This window comes from Salvelinus namaycush, chromosome 19 (genome assembly GCF_016432855.1).
Source record: "Salvelinus namaycush isolate Seneca chromosome 19, SaNama_1.0, whole genome shotgun sequence".
Classification (NCBI taxonomy): domain Eukaryota; kingdom Metazoa; phylum Chordata; class Actinopteri; order Salmoniformes; family Salmonidae; genus Salvelinus; species Salvelinus namaycush.
In genome coordinates, this window is record NC_052325.1 from 181,045 (window position 1) to 194,015 (window position 12,971).

A 12,971-nucleotide genomic window follows, 5' to 3' on the forward strand; every position below is an offset into this window, starting at 1 on the left:
CTTAAAACAATGCTGCCCCATCCACAGCTTAAAACAATGCTGCCCCATCCACAGCTTAAAACAATGCTGCCCCATCCACAGCTTAAAACAATGCTACCCTATCCATAGCTAAACACAATGCTACCCCATCCACAGCTAAACACAATGCTTCCCCCTCCACAGCTAAACACAATGCTGCCCCATCCACAGCTAAAAACAATGCTGCCCCATCCACAGCTTAAAACAATTCTACCCCATCCACAGCTTAAAACAATGCTACCCCATCCACAGCTTAAAGCAATGCTGCCCCATCCACAGCTTAAAGCAATGCTGCCCCATCCACAGCTTAAAGCAATGCTGCCCCATCCACAGCTTAAAGCAATGCTGCCCCATCCACAGCTAAACACAATGCTGCCCCATCCACAGCTAAACACAATGCTGCCCCATCCACAGCTTAAAACAATGCTGCCCCATCCACAGCTTAAAACAATGCTACTCCATCCACAGCTAAACACAATGCTACCCCATCCACAGCTTAAAACAATGCTACCCCATCCACAGCTAAACACAATGCTGCCCCATCCACAGCTAAAAACAATGCTGCCCCATCCACAGCTAAAAACAATGCTGCCCCATCCACAGCTAAAAACAATGCTGCCCCATCCACAGCTAAACACAATGCTACCCCATCCACAGCTTAAAACAATGCTGCCCCATCCACAGCTAAACACAATGCTGCCCCATCCACAGCTAAACACAATGCTGCCCCATCCAAAGCTAAACACAATGCTGCCCCATCCAAAGCTTAACACAATGCTGCCCCATCCACAGCTAAACACAATACTGCCCCATCCACAGCTAAACACAATGCTACCCCATCCACAGCTAAACACAATGCTGCCCCATCCAAAGCTTAACACAATGCTGCCCCATCCACAGCTAAACACAATACTGCCCCATCCACAGCTAAACACAATGCTGCCCCATCCACAGCTAAACACAATGCTGCCCCATCCACAGCTAAACACAATGCTGCCCCATCCACAGCTCAACACAATGCTACCCCATCCACAGCTAAACACAATGCTGCCCCATCCACAGCTCAACACAATGCTGCCCCATCCACAGCTAAACACAATGCTGCCCCATCCACAGCTAAACACAATGCTGCCCCATCCAAAGCTAAACACAATGCTGCCCCATCCACAGCTAAACACAATGCTGCCCCATCCACAGCTAAACACAATGCTGCCCCATCCACAGCTAAACACAATGCTACCCCATCTACAGCTAAAAACAATGCTGCCCCATCCACAGCTAAAAACAATGCTACCCCATCCACAGCTAAAAACAATGCTGCCCCATCCACAGCTAAACACAATGCTACCCCATCCACAGCTAAAAACAATGCTACCCCATCCACAGCTAAACACAATGCTGCCCCATCCACAGCTAAAAACAATGCTGCCCCATCCACAGCTAAAAACAATGCTGCCCCATCCACAGCTAAACACAATGCTACCCCATCCACAGCTTAAAACAATGCTACCCCATCCACAGCTAAACACAATGCTGCCCCATCCAAAGCTAAACACAATGCTGCCCCATCCAAAGCTAAACACAATGCTGCCCCATCCAAAGCTAAACACAATGCTGCCCCATCCACAGCTAAACACAATGCTGCCCCATCCACAGCTAAACACAATGCTGCCCCATCCACAGCTAAACACAATGCTGCCCCATCCACAGCTAAACACAATGCTGCCCCATCCACAGCTAAACACAATGCTGCCCCATCCACAGCTAAACACAATGCTGCCCCATCCACAGCTAAACACAATGCTGCCCCTTAGGGTTAGGGTGACCTTAGTAATGGGGCCAATGAGTGACTCGTTGTAGTTTTTAAGAAAGGTAGAGTCCAGCCCAAACACATCTTTGGCTTTAGAGTTCTTTAGTGAGCTAATCACCTTGTTCACCTTTGACTCAGAAACCTCCCTTATGATGAAGACAGGTTGAGTGTCATTTACTAGCACTGAGCCCAAGAAACCAGTGGAGGGGTTCTGTGTCAGTACCCTGACAGAGTCAATAAAGTAGGAATTGAAGGCTATTGCTATTTTGACTGCATCCTGTGTTAGATTGTTATTCACCATGATTTGCAGTGTTACTATGGTCTTTCCCTGTTAACCTTTTTAGATTCTCCCAGATCAATTTAGAATTTCCCTTTGCTTCACCAATTATGTTAATAAAAAAGTTTGCCTTGGCCTGTCTGATTTCTTGCATCACCTTATTTCTCAACATGGTAAACCTATGTCTGTCATGCTCTAATTTGGACTTTAGGGCTGTTTTTAGAGCATAATCTCGTTCTTTCATCAATTTCCAAATTTCTCCATTTAGCAAAGGAAGAGTGCTCTTTTGGCCAGGTTTGGATTTGATTTCCTTTAGGAAACCATTTATTGTAGTCTGGATTGTGGATAGAAAAACCTGACTATCAGCTTCCACGTCTGTATAGGACAAGAGATCATTCCAGTTAATTGCGTTTTCAAAATAGTTTAATTCACTCTAAGGTATTCTTAGTTGATCCGGCTTTCTAACAGTAGAGAGGTTAAACCTGTTCTTAGACAGCTTTCTGGCTATAAGTGTCAGATTATGATCAGATAGCCCAGTAACCATATTGAATGATTTAGTCACTCTCTCTGGTTTATTACTGAACACCAAATCAATCTGTGTTTTAGAGCAACAAGTCACCCTGGTTGGCCCTTTAACTAGCTGTGTAAGGTCAAAGGTATTAGTGATCCGTTTGAGGGTTTTCCTACAAGACTTGTCTTCATAATTAATATCAAAATCTCCCATTAAGATGACCTCTTTCCCAAAATCACATTCCCTAAGCATGTTATTAACTGAACAAAACACACATTTTTGGTGGAAGGTGGCCTATACATTCCAATAAGGGTAAAAGACATTTGGGGAGACAGTGTAACGTTCAGGCCAATACATTCTAGTTCATTATCACATGACCACTTAATTTGTTTACATCGGATATGTTCTTTAATGTAAATCACACCCCCTCTTCCTTCAATCCTGTCTCTCCTGAAAACATTGTAGCCAGGCACAATCAAAGCAGCATATGGAGAGTTTTTATGGAGCCATGTCTCTGAGAGGCAGAGGAAGTCAAGGTTGGAGTCTGTGAGTAGATGTTGAATTTGATCACTTTTTGGAATGACACTACGAATGTTCAAGTGCCCCCCTAGTAGTCCCTTGGGCTTAGCTCGTGGGTCCCAGATGACTCGAGAGTGATTGACACATTGAAAAAAGTTAAATGTTCTGTGTTTTCTGACGGCTGGGTTTAGGCCGTTTTGTTTCGATTAGGGGCAGTTCAGTAGCGCAATTCACAATCCCTCTCGCCTGCACTGGATGCAGGGGAACTAATTAAACAGCTTGCGTACCAGAAGCAGAGTCAGGGATCGCATATAGCGACTTGGGTATGTTTGAAGAGTCAAAATCTATCCTGCAGTCGGGGGAGTCGAGAGAAACCATGGGACTATAGCACTCACCCACTTCCACAGCGGCGACAATCAGTGGACGAGGCCATCCACTGCTTTCCACTCCCGTGAGTATCGCTGGCTCGGTGATGTTAGGTCCAGGATTGAGTTGCACATCCCCGGAGAGGAGGGTAGTGAACAGGTAGTTTAAAAGTTTCCGATAAATGTTGGACTTGTGTTTGTTACGCCTAAGCGGTTCAGTGGAATAGGGAGCGAGGTAGACTGGGCCATTATTCAGAATATTATGGTATGCTGTGTACTGTCCGCTCCCGTGGAACGGTGAACCAATGTGTTTGGTGTTAATATTCTCCGGTAGTAGACTGATTGTGTCATCCCAGCAAGGACGCACTGAGATTATCAGTAGAGCAGCTACATAACTGACAATCATGGCAAAGTACTCGTCAGAGTCGTTTGTATAGGTGGCAGGGAAGTCAGGCGCAGGAGAGTCAAACGTAGTGTAAAATGGAGTCTTTTAATGAAAGTCCAAATACCTGCTCCATAACACTAAATAAGAAACGAACAAAACAAATATGGGTACGAAGACCCGTCGCGCACCTATACACATAAAAACAATCCTAACAAGAAACAATCTCTGACAAAGACATGAGGGGAAACAGAGGGTTAAATACACAAGAGGATAATGGATGGGATTGAAAACAAGTGTGTGGGAAGACAAGACAAAACCAATGGAAAATGAAAAATGGATCGATGATGGCTAGAAGACCGGTGACTTCGACCGCCGAACACCGCCCGAACAAGGAGAGGCAACGACTTCGGTAGAAGTCGTGACAGTACTGGAGATAAAACACATAATTGCGCTTTAACTCTTTGCATGAGTTACTTAGCTGGGTTCGGCGTACACCTGATGTTTTAGATAAAATAACAGCATTCGTATGAGAAGCGGCACCTGCCGCACCACCCTGTCTTCCGTCTGCCATTCTGAGGGCAATCAGTGATTTTTTGCAGTGTTTATTTAATATAAACTTCCTTAAATTTTGCTGGCCCCCAGGTAGAGTCAGCAGCTCATGGGGATCCATAATAAATACAAATGGTAGCTATATAACATGTCCCTAATGATCCAATGTGTTAGCTAACAGATACCTACTAGTCCACAAAATGTTAGCGATGTAACATGTCTACTGGTCCAACATGTTGGCTTTATATCTGATAACTAGTGGTCCAACATGTTAGCCACATAACATATATACTGTTCAAACAAGTTAGCTATATAACATGTCCCTAATGATCCAATGTGTTAGCTAACAGATACCTACTAGTCCACAAAATGTTAGTGATATAACATGTCTCTACTGGTCCAACATGCTAGCTATATATCTGATAACTACTGGTCTAACATGTTAGCGATCTAAGAGATAACTACTGGACCAACTTGTTATCTATATAACAAGTTCTAACATGTTGGACATGTATTTATCTATTAGATCGCTAACATGTTGTACCAGTAGTTATGTTTTATTATAATTAAGACATTGAACAAGTAGTAACATGTTATTAAAGCTATCATGTTGGACCAGTAGAGACATGTTACATAGCTAATATTTTGGACAAGTAATTATTTGTTATATAGCTAACATGATGGACCAGTAGTTGTCAGATATATAGCTAGCATGTTGGACCAGTATGTATTTGTTATATAGCTATCATGTAGGACCAGTAGTTGTCAGATATATAGTTAGCATGTAGGACCAGTAGTTGTCAGATATATAGTTAGCATGTAGGACCAGTATTTATTTGTTATATAGCTATCATGATGGACCAGTAGTTGTCAGATATATAGCTAGCATGTAGGACCAGTAGTTGTCAGATATATAGCTAGCATGTTGGACCAGTAGTTGTCAGATATATAGCTAGCATGTTGGACCAGTATGTATTTGTTATATAGCTATCATGTAGGACCAGTAGTTGTCAGATATATAGTTAGCATGTAGGACCAGTATTTATTTGTTATATAGCTATCATGATGGACCAGTAGTTGTCAGATATATAGCTAGCATGTAGGACCAGTAGTTGTCAGATATATAGCTAGCATGTAGGACCAGTAGTTGTCAGATATATAGCTAGCATGTTGGACCAGTATGTATTTGTTATATAGCTATCATGTAGGACCAGTAGTTCTCTGCTATAACATGTTAGACTAGTAGTTTGACCAGCAGTTATCTGTTATGTAGCTAACATGTTGTAGATATGTGGTAGTGGAGTAGGGGCCTGTGTGAAATCTGTTATGAATGTATTGTAATGTTTTTTAAATTGTACAACTTCCTTAATTTTGCCGGACCACAGGAATAGTTATCCTACTCCTTCTCTGTTCATCTGGTGATGTAGAGGTTAATCCACTCCCATTCCCCAGGCGCTCTCATTTGTTGACTTCTGTAACCGTAAAAGCCTTGGTTTCATGCATGTTAACATTAGAAGCCTCCTCTCTAAGTTTGTTGTAGTCACTGCTTTAGCACACTCTGCCAACCCAGATGTCCTAGCCATGTCTGAATCCTGGCTTAGAAAGGCCACCAAAAACCGTGAAATTTCCATCCCTAACCATAACATTTTCCGACAAGATAGAACTGCCAAAGAGGGCGGAGTTGCAATCTACTGCAGAGATAGCCTGCAGAGTGCTGTCATACTATCCAGGTCTGTGCACAAACAATTCGAGCTTCTACTTTTAAAAATCCACTTTTCCAGAAACAAGTCTCTCACCGTTGCCGCTTGCTATAGACCACCTTCTGCCCTGGACACCATATGTGAATTGATTGCCCCCTATCCATCTTCAGAGCTTGTGCTGTTAGGTGACCTAAACTGGGACATGCTCAACACTCCGGCCATCTTACAATCTAAGCTTGATGCTCTCAATCTCACACAAATTATCAATGAACCTACCAGGTACAACCCCAAATCCGTAAACACGGGCACCCTCATATATATATATATCATACTAACCAACCTGCCCTCCAAATACACCACTGCTGTCCTCAACCAGGATCGTAGCGATCACTGCCTCATTGCCTGCGTCTGTAATAGGTCTGGGGTCAAACGACCATCCCTCATCACTGTCAAAAGCTCCCTAAAACACTTCAGCGAGCAGGCCTTTCTAATCGACCTGGCCCAAGTATCCTGGAAGGATATTGACCTCATTCCGTCAGTAGAGGATGCCTGGTTATGCTTTAAAAGTGCTTTCCTCACCATCTTAAATAAACATGTCCCATTCGAAAAATGTAGAACCAGGAACAGATATAGCCCTTAGTTCACTCCAGACCTGACTGCCAAAGAGCACATCCTGTGGCGTACTGCATGAGCATCGAATAGCCCCCGCAATATGCAACTTTTCAGGGAAGTTAGGAACCAATATACACAGGCAGTTAGGAAAGCAAAGGCTAGCTTTTTCAAACAGAAATGTGCATCCTGTAGCACAAATGACAAAACGTTCTGGGACACTAAAGTCCATGGAGAATAAGAGCACCTCATCCCAGCTGCCAACTGAGGCTGGGAAACACTCACCACTGATAAATCCACGATAATTGAGAATCTCAAAAAGCATTTTTCTACGGCTGGCCATGCTTTCCACCTGGCTACCCCGGTCAACAGCCCTGCACCCCCCACAGCAACTTGCCCGAGCCTCCACCATTTCTCCTTCACCAAAATCCAGATAGCTGATGTTCTGAAAGAGCTTCAAAATCTGGACCACTACAAATCAGCCGGGCTAGACAATCTGGACCCTCTTCCTAAAATGATCAGCCGAAATTGTTACAACCCCTATTACTAGCCTGTTAAACCTCTCTTTCGTATCGTCTGAGATCCCCAAAGATTAGAAAGCTGCCGCGGTCATCACCCTCTTCAAAGGGCAAGACACTCTAGACCCAAACTGCTACAGACCTATATCTATCCTACCCTGCCTTTCTAAGGTCTTCGAAAGCAAAGTTAACAAACAGATCACCGACCATTTCGAATCCCACTGTACCTTCTCCGCTATGCAATCTGGTCATGGGTGCACCTCAGCCACGCTCAAGGTCCTAAACGGTATCATAACCACAATCGATAAGAGACAATACTGTGCAGCTCTGTTCATCGACCTGGCCAAGGCTTTCGACTCTGTCAATCACCACATTCTTATCGCCAGACGCAACAGCCTTGGTTTCTCAAATGACTGCCTTGCCTGGTTTACCAACTACTTCGAGTTCAGTGTGTCAAACCGGAAGGCCTGTTGTCCGGACCTCTGGCAGTCTCTATGGGGGTGCCACAGGGTTCAAGTCTCCGGGCCGACTCTTTTCTCTGAATACATCAATGATGTCGCTCTTGCTGCTGGTGATTCTCTGATCCACCTCGACGTAGACGACACCACTCTGTATACTTCTTCAATGCCATACAACTCTCCTGCCGTGGCCGCCAACTGCTCCTAACTGCAAGTAAAACTAAATGCATGCTCTTTAATCGATCACTGCCCGCACCTGCCCGCCTGTCCAGCATCACTACTCTGGACGGTTCTGACTTAGAATACGTGAACTACAAATACCTAGGTGTCTGGTTAGACTGTAAACTCTCCTTCCAGACTCACATTAAACATCTCCAATCCAAAATGTAATCTAGGATCGGCTTCATTGACACACTCCTCTAGGTAGTTGGAACGCAACACTCTGCTACAACTCAACTCCCCGTGGAATGAAAGATGAATGGGATTGTAGGTGCGGGTAAGGATGACTGAGACAGAGAATTTTACCGTTAACAGGGAATATATTCCTTCCCACAGTAATATGGGGAAAAGGGGCTGGACGGAACCAAAGCAAAGAAAGTTAAAGTTAAAGAGCCCCTTCTCCTACCTTACCTACCCACAACTTACCTAACTACCACCACCTGCAGCACTAACCAAAATACAGGGGATGGTCACCCAGGTCTTACCTAGTGTGCATAGACAGACATATACTACGGGTATATGTATGCCCTCAGGCCTCTTGCCTAAGCACTTCCAAGGTGCCTTCCCCCCCGGAAACAAATGAAACAGAATAATACAAACATAAGAAAACAATTTCAATAATCAAAAACACTGCGTACTATTGGCACACACATACAGCAAAAAAAAAATACTTAACAAAAACTGTCTGAGCGACCAACACAGGACATACCAATAAGCTCTCTCAGGCTCCCTCCTAACAAAGGAACACTGGCTTTTCTAGCTTCAGAAGGAGTCAGTAATTGAAGACAGCTGTATCTCCTGACGAGAGGGTGGGGTCAGATCTCCAATCTTCGATGGGGCCGACCAATCAGCTGCTTTGAATTTCAGGAAGCCATCCTGAAACACACACATACAAACAAAACCACAACACAGAAACTGGGGAAAGTAACAGCTTCCTATTTCGCAACAAAGCATCCTTCACTCATGCTGCCAAACATACCCTCGTAAGATGGACTATCCTACCGATCCTTGACTTTGGCGATGTCATTTACAAAATAGCCTCCAACACTCTACTCAGCAAATTGGATGCAGTTTATCACAGTGCCATCCGTTTTGTCACCAAAGCCCCATATACTACCCACCACTGTGACCTGTATGCTCTCGTTGGCTGGCCCTCGCTTCATATTCGTCGCCAAACCCACTGGCTCCAGGTTATCTATAAGTCTTTGCTAGGTAAAGCCCTGCATTATCTCAGCTCACTGGTCACCATAGCAGCACCCACCCGTAGCATGCGCTCCAGCAGGTATATTTCACTGGTCACCCCCAAAGCCAATTCCTCCTTTTGCCGCCTTTCCTTCCAGTTCTCTGCTGCCGATGACTAGAACGAATTGCAAAAATCACTGAAGCTGGAGACTCATATCTCCCTCACTAACTTTAAGCACCAGCTGTCAGAGCAGCTCACAGATCACTGAACCTGTACGTAGCCCATCTGTAAATAGCCCATCCAACTACCTCATCCCCATACTGTTATTTATTTTTTTGCTCCTTTGCATCCCACTATCTCTACTTGCACATTCATCTTCTGCACATCTATCACTCCAGTGTTTAATTGCTAAATTGTAATTATTTCACCACTATGGCCTATTTATTGCCTTACCTCCCTTATCTTACCTCATTTGCACACACTGTATATAGACTTTACTGTATTATTGACTGTATGTTTGTTTATTCCATGTGTAACTGTGTTGTTTGTGTCGCACTGCTTTGATTTATCTTGGCCAGGTCGCAGTTGTAAATGAGAACTTGTTCTCAACTAGCCTACCTGTTTAAATTAAAGCGAAATAAATAAATAGAAAAAGTCTATATACAGTGTGTGTAAATGAGGTAAGATTAGGGAGGTAAGGCAATAAATAGGCCATAGTGGCAAAATAATTACAATTTAGCAATTAAACACTGGAGTTAATCATAAGGCATACACCCCCGCACTTCTTACCAGAGAGATGTTTGTTTCTGTCGGTGCGATGCGTGAAGAAACCGGGAGACTGTACCGACTCTAACGTATCCCGGGTGCGCCATGTTTCCGGGAAACAGAGAATGTTACAATCTCTGATGACTCTCTGGAAGGGAACCCTTGCTCGAATTTCATCTACCTTGTTGGGTGGCTACTTCGAAGAATCTCAAATCTCAAATATATTTTGATTTATTTAACACTTTTTTAGTTACTACATGATTCCATATGTGTTATTTCATATTTTTGATGTCTTTACTATTATTCTACAATATAGAAAATAGTCAAAGAAAAACCCTTGAATGAGTAGGTGTCCAAACTTTTGACTGGTACTGTACATAATATCTCTGTCATGTGAATGCTCTATATAAAAGTACCATGTATTTAAAATGTATATGTTAATTAAAATACTAAAAATAAAGACAGCTCTATGAGATGAATTATATGGAGGATGTGCTGTTTGTGTGTTAATGTATATGTGCAGGTGTTAAGATTTTTTTTAAATTCCAAACCATTTCCTTGGGGGGAAAAAAAGTGAAGGAAATTGAGTTGGGAATGAGTTGAGTTATTGACTAGACTGGGGGGGTCAGGGTGAGAGTTGAGTTATTGACTAGACTGGGGGGGTCAGGGTGAGAGTTGAGTTATTGACTAGACTGGTGGGGTCAGGGTGAGAGTTGAGATATTGACTAAACTGGGGGGGGGGGGGGGGGGGGGGGGGGGTCGGGGAGAGAGTTGAGATATTGACTAGACTGGGGGGGTCAGGGTGAGAGTTGAGTTATTGACTAGACTGGGTGGGTCAGGGTGAGAGTTGAGATATTGACTAGACTGGGGGGGGGGGGGGGGGTCAGGGTGAGAGTTGAGATATTGACTAGACTGGGGGGGGGGGGGGGTCAGGGTGAGAGTTGAGATATTGACTAGACGGGGGGGGGGGGGGGGGTCGGGGAGAGAGTTGAGATATTGACTAGACTGGGGGGGTCAGGGTGAGAGTTGAGTTATTGACTAGACTGGTGGGGTCAGGGTGAGTTGAGATATTGACTAGACTGGGGGGGGGGGGGGGGGGTCAGGGTGAGAGTTGAGATATTGACTAGACTGGGGGGGGGGGGGTCGGGGAGAGAGTTGAGATATTGACTAGACTGGGGGGGGTCGGGGGGGGGGGGTCGGGGAGAGAGTTGAGATATTGACTAGACTGGGGGGGTCGGGGAGAGAGTTGAGATATTGACTAGACTGGGGGGGTCAGGGTGAGAGTTGAGATATTGACTAGACTGGGGGGGTCAGGGTGAGAGTTGAGATATTGACTAGACTGGTGGGGGTCGGGGAGAGAGTTGAGATATTGACTAGACTGGTGGGGGTCGGGGAGAGAGTTGAGATATTGACTAGACTGGTGGGGTCAGGGTGAGAGTTGAGATATTGACTAGACTGGGGGGGTCAGGGAGAGAGTTGAGATATTGACTAGACTGGTGGGGGTCGGGGAGAGAGTTGAGATATTGACTAGACTGGTGGGGGTCGGGGAGAGAGTTGAGTTATTGACTAGACTAGTGGGGGTCGGGGTGAGTTGAGATATTTTTATTTATTTTTTTATTTTTTTATTTTATCCCCTTTTCTCCCCAATTTTCGTGGTATCCAATCGCTAGTAATTACTATCTTGTCTCATCGCTACAACTCCCGTACGGGCTCGGGAGAGACGAAGGTCGAAAGCCATGCGTCCTCCGAAGCACAACCCAACCAAGCCGCACTGCTTCTTTAACACAGCGCGCCTCCAACCCGGAAGCCAGCCGCACCAATGTGTCGGAGGAAACACCGTGCACCTGGCCCCCTTGGTTAGCACGCACTGCGCCCGGCCCGCCACAGGAGTCGCTGGAGCGCGATGAGACAAGGATATCCCTACCGGCCAAACCCACCCTAACCCGGACGACGCTAGCCCAATTGTGCGTCGCCCCACGGACCTCCCGGTCGCGGCCGGCTGCGACAGAGCCTGGGCGCGAACCCAGAGACTCTGGTGGCGCAGTTAGCACTGCGATGCAGTGCCCTAGACCACTGCGCCACCCGGGAGGCCCGTGAGTTGAGATATTGACTAGACTAGTGGGGGTCGGGGTGAGTTGAGATATTGACTAGACTGGGGGGGTCGGGGAGAGAGTTGAGTTATTGACTAGACTAGTGGGGGTCGGGGTGAGTTGAGATATTGACTAGACTGGGGGGGTCGGGGAGAGAGTTGAGATATTGACTAGACTGGGGGGGTCAGGGTGAGAGTTGAGATATTGACTAGACTGGTGGGGGTCGGGGAGAGAGTTGAGATATTGACTAGACTGGTGGGGTCAGGGAGAGAGTTGAGATATTGACTAGACTGGGGGGGTCAGGGAGAGAGTTGAGATATTGACTAGACTGGTGGGGGTCGGGGAGAGAGTTGAGATATTGACTAGACTGGTGGGGGTCGGGGAGAGAGTTGAGATATTGACTAGACTGGTGGGGGTCGGGGAGAGAGTTGAGATATTGACTAGACTGGTGGGGGTCGGGGAGAGAGTTGAGATATTGACTAGACTGGTGGGGGTCGGGGAGAGAGTTGAGATATTGACTAGACTGGTGGGGGTCGGGGAGAGTTGAGTTATTGACTAGACTGGTGGGGGTCGGGGAGAGAGTTGAGATATTGACTAGACTGGGGGGGTCAGGGTGAGTTGAGATATTGACTAGACTGGGGGGGTCAGGGTGAGTTGAGATATTGACAAGACTGGTGGGGGTCAGGGTGAGTTGAGATATTGACTAGACGGGGGGGGGGGGGGGGGGGGGGGGTCGGGGAGAGAGTTGAGATATTGACTAGACTGGGGGGGTCAGGGAGAGAGTTGAGATATTGACTAGACTGGGGGGGTCAGGGAGAGAGTTGAGATATTGACTAGACTGGGGGGGTCAGGGTGAGAGTTGAGGTATTGACTAGACTGGTGGGGGTCGGGGAAAGAGTTGAGGTATTGACTAGACTGGGGGGGTCAGGGAGAGAGTTGAGGTATTGACTAGACTGGTGGGGGTCGGGGAAAGAGTTGAGGTATTGACTAGACTG